Genomic DNA, 5,397 nt, shown 5'->3' with positions numbered 1-5,397 from the left:
CTGGAAAGTCTGAGAATAATGGAGAAAAGAGAAAAAACAATAAATAAAAAGGAAGATACCGATGACATTGCCGCGGCTTATATTTTATGTTTGCAAAATTAATTTAAAAGTTTTCAGTCTTGACTAAATTACCACACAAGATGGTATTGGATATTTAGCAATTAAGATTTAGAAATGTTTAAGTGTTAATACTGTGAGTATTGTCTTGCATCAAGTTAGAATTGTTTGTTTACATATGTTATTGTCATCCAACTATGTTTATATGTGAATACGTACATGTATGTATGTACTTGTTTGTGTTTCGCTGTTTTTAATGTTCTTTTTTTATATTTTGTATTTATTGCTGTAACAGACAAAAATAAACAAACGCGCCCCTGATGATGCTAATAAGTTTAGCGAAACGTTGGGCTGTAATAGTGGAATAAACTTGTTTTATTTGCACTAAAGATAATTAGATCGGACTAGCCTATCAAGAAAATTAATAAAATTAATTTAAAGGCGAGTGACACAAAAACACACGGTTCCGGAGATTTGGCCATATATAAATATACTAGCTTATACCAGCAGATTTCAGACCAAGTTTTTATACAAATATGCAAAATAATTTAATGATGTTATATTTTATTTCTGTGCCCATTTTGTTATAGCTCTATATTTTTTAAGCGAGTTAAAGTTAAGGTAAGACTGTTTAAAACTATGAAATTATAAAATCTCGTCTGCACGCTATGCATAGGAAATATATCAATCCCTCTATGTTTACCTTAGAATGGTTCCAGGGATCAGTGTTGCCGTTTTGATCCATATACTTCAAAAGTGATACGCGTTTTCGAAAGATATTTTATTTTTCCGCTCATTACGCGAGATACTTATATTACATTTACATTGAGCCCAAATGCGTCATTTGGGCGAGAAATCTGAAATGCGAACTCAAATCAGGCATTTCTCCATACAAATTCGCATTTCCAAAATTCGCATTTCACCGCATTTAATAAAAATGACGAAGCAAATGCGTTCCAATTGCTGAACTATTTTATTGAACACACTCAAAAACAAAAGCTCTCCAAAAGCTTTTTTTGTTTTTGACATTTTGAATTTTTCAAATCAAAACAAACTCAACGTAATAAATAAGTCTTTGATATCTATACTAATATATATTTTGAAAGCCGTTTTTTTAGTGTTCGCAAAGCTCGAGAACAGCTGAACAGATTTTTTGGCAACTTGAGACACCTGCCGCGCGTGTCCCAAGGATGGTTTTAGGCTAAAAAAAAATTTATATGTAAAGGGGGCGTGGCACTTCCAATACAAACTGAATTCTTTTATACTCCATAATTCTGGAAGTGTTCATGGTAGAGTTCTAAAACTTCGTATGGAGATATACGAAATCAATCGCATACCCTTGGAGAAAAATTGGAGCTATTGGAAAAGGGGGCGTGGTACCTCCCATACAAACCGAATTTTTATACTGCATATCTCTGAAAGTATTCATGGTACAGTACTGGAACTTCGTATGGAGATATGTATGTATATGAAATCAAGCCCATACTCATGGAGAAAATTGGGGCTATTTGAAAAGGGGGCGTGAGGCCTACAAACTTACCGATTTTAGCTATCTTTAAATGTATTTATAATTCTTCTGTAGGTGTGTTTGTGAGTGAAATCTTCCTAAATGGTTGTACGGATTTCAACGAAATTTTTTGTGTGTATTTGAGTGGGTCTTTGGATGGTTTAGTTTCCCAATTAAATCCGCCAGTTGGCACTCCAGTTGAGTTATTACTAAAAGTCTTATTTATGATCCAATTTGGCTAATATTTTTAATATATATTGGTAAAGGTAAGAGCAATACTGTTGCAAAAACGTGCTGCCAAGTGGTGCTGGAGTCGAGTTATTACTAAAAATAGCCAAGTGAGAAAAGGTGCCTTGAAGGTCAGATTAAATCGACTTGTTGCACCATTGAGTATACCGAACTCTCCTGTGTTACGATTGTCCCAATGGACGTGATTTTCCAATATTATTATACATTCAAGCTTTTAATTTATTTCGTCTGAAATAAGTATATGTATATTGCATTTCTGTAGAACAATGATTCGCACCCATTTTGAAATTGCCACCAACTATACTGTAAAGCTTCCAGGACATTCACTATAGAACCGGGTGATCGTTGCCGCCAGGGAGTGAAGAGGAAACAATTCTTCAAATTTATTTCGTTTTGCGAATAACCGTGCTATGAAATGCTGCACAGTTGGAGAATTTCAAAAACTTCTCCACGGATATAACACTTTCCTTAACTTATTTAAAGCGGCAAATGGCCACCAAACCATAATCTTAGCAGATGAATGTGCCCATGAAAATCTTATACGTGAATTGTTGGTGAAAATGTTGGTCCAAAAAGTTTCAATAAAAAACAAGTAAGAAAGTCTAAGTTCGGGCGGAGCCGAACTTTAAATACCCGGCGCAATTATTATATATATGTTTTCCACCTTTCCGAAAGCTACCGCTACACGATAAGCCGGGGTGTATAAATTTTAAGTAAATTAGCGTCCTTAAATTTCGAAATATTGCAGTTTCAAGCATTTCTGAAATATACCCTTATATGAAAAGCGGTCGTAATTTTAGTCCGATTTCAATAATTTTCAACGCTTTGCTTTTATGTGGCAAGCACAATAACCATACCGAGNACGGACAGACAGTCACCGCTTAATCGATTTCTCTTTTCATTCTGATCATTTATGTATACATTTGTCTATATCTATCTCGATTCGTTTTGCCTGTTACAAACAACCGTTATGTGAACAAAGTTATAATACCCTTGTGCACAAGTGCGCGGTGATTCCGAAAATCGGGATACTTTTTTTTCTATGGCTAATTTTTCGAGATATTTGCAATTTACCATATAGTGGTTTCATTTAATCACGTATATCTTACGAACCGATTAAATAATCGTAATGAAATTCTCCATAAAACGTATATATATCACTTTTCGATATCCCTGATAGTTTCTGATAAATTAATTAATCATTTGTGACACCTTTTGTTTTCGATGCAAACACTCTACCTACTCAGGTGTACGTGGCGTATGGGTAACAGTCTTTTCTGCTCATATTCCAAACAAAAAGTCCTTGCGCATTTTCATTGGACCAATCATTGTTTTCCTATTTATCCATCGATTTTGTTCATTGGTAGCTTAATTTTTTTCTAAAGGAACACTCTTTTCTTTGACACAAGTGCAAAACATTTACACAGAAATTTGTTATTTTGAATTTATTCCCTTTAAAGTTTGAATTTTTTGCGTTTTTCCATAAAAAAAAAAAATCTGGAATGATTAATTAATTTCTTAGAAACTGTCAAGGCTATCGAAAAGTGATGTACATATGTATATTCGGTATATGGAGAATTTAAAATGCTTCTTCTGCAGAGTCTCGTATTACGATTATTTAATTGGTTCGTAAGATATACCTGATTAAGTGGAAGCACTCCTTTTTATACCTTTCATGAGCATGAAATGGTATTATAACTTTGGTCCGATGTTTGTAAGTACCAGAACAAAAGAGATAGACCCATGAAAATGTATACTTAAATGATCAGATCGTCGAGCTGAGTTGATTTAGCCATGTCCGTCTGTCTGTCTGTTTGTATGCAATCTAGTCTCTCAGTTTTCGAGATATCCGGATCAAATTTGGTAGGTGGGTGTATTTTTATAATGAATTAATCATTTGTCGGAACCGGAAGAATCGGACCACTATAACATATAGCTCCCATACAACTGATTGTTCAGACATGAGATTTTTCATTATAACTTCTCCATTTATGCAGCTACGAACATGAAATTTTGCAATACTTGCACCCATTATCAACAGAATACTTACAGTGAAAATTACAAAGATCGGGTCACTATAACCTATAGCTCCCATACAACTGATTGTTCAGATATAAAATTTTGCGTTATAACTCCTCCATTTATATAGCTAGGAACATCAAATTCCGCACTGTTTTCAATAATTATCAACAGAAAACTTATAGTGAAAATTAAAAAGATCGGGTAACTATAACCTATAGCTCCCATACAACTGATTGTTCAGATATGAGATTTTTCGTTATAATTCATCCATTTAAGTAGCTAGGACCATGAAATTTCGCGCTGTTTTCACTCATTATCAACAGAAGACTTACAGCGAAAATAACAAAGATCGGGTCACTATAACCTGCAGCCCCCATACAACTGATTGTTCAGATATGAGGTCTTTTATCACAACTCCTCCATTTATGCAGCTAGGAACATGAAATTTCGCACCATTTTCACTCATTATTAACAGAATACTTACAGTGAAAATAACAAGGATCGGATGACTACAACATATATCTTCCATACATCTGATTGTTCAGATATGGGATTTTACTGTAAAACTCCTTTATTTGAACAGCTAAAACCGATAAATTTCGTAAGATATTTTATAAATAATAATACAAAGTCTACTGAGAAAATCGTCAAAATCTATGCTTTATAAGCTTTATCTCCTATAGCACTGATTGTTAAGATAACAGTTTTTGCCGTATATCTCCTTTATGTACGAAACTAAACCCAATAAATTGTGTTACCGGTTTACATACCGATCACATAGCGGTGAAAATCACTTAGATTGGTGTCATATAAAGTATATCTTCCATACCTCTGATTGTTTAGATGCGATTTTTTATATAAGTATGTAACTCCTCTATCGATGTATGCAGATGTATTCAAAAGCAGTAATCTGTCAAAGTAAAATTTGCAGATGTTCATGAAAGGTATGAAGCCTTCGGCATAGCCGAGGACAGCGCTGCTCTTACTTGTTTTATTATTATTACCTTCCTTTTATTAGCTCGGGATGTAACTATGTAATATTGATGCGCCTAAAAGATGCAGCGATTTCTATTCTCAAGTTACATACCTGATGACAGTACGAATGGCAATTATAATAGGCTAGGTTTTTTTTTTAAACTATAATTGTATTTAAGCTGAATAACGGTAAATTGCCAATATCTCGAAAACGTATCGATACAAAAAAAAAATTCACTCGATTTTCGGAATCAGCGAGCAATTCTAGATACAAATTGGATAGTGGCGTCTGGAGAACAAAATCAAAATTAAAATTTGTGATCAGTGTTATTTACCCCAAAATAATATTTTCAATGGATCTTAATCGAAAATTAGGATTTCGTAAAATTTTGGAAACTGGGCGTGGTCCGCCCCCTCATGTTAAATATTTGTATCTCGAAAACCACTTCGTCTTACTTTCTTAAATACTGTCTTCAAAATTTTTGAAATCGGACAAAAGCCACGCCCTCTAGAAGTACCGCTAACTTTGAGTTTTCTAAAATTATCGGTTTTTGTAATTTAATAATAATTTTTGTGCGTTCAATTTA

This window comes from Rhagoletis zephyria, unplaced genomic scaffold (genome assembly GCF_001687245.7).
Source record: "Rhagoletis zephyria isolate East Lansing unplaced genomic scaffold, Rhagoletis_zephyria_1.1 Rzeph_scaffold_02117, whole genome shotgun sequence".
NCBI classification, from domain to species: domain Eukaryota; kingdom Metazoa; phylum Arthropoda; class Insecta; order Diptera; family Tephritidae; genus Rhagoletis; species Rhagoletis zephyria.
Note: the sequence above shows the minus strand (reverse complement) of the source record.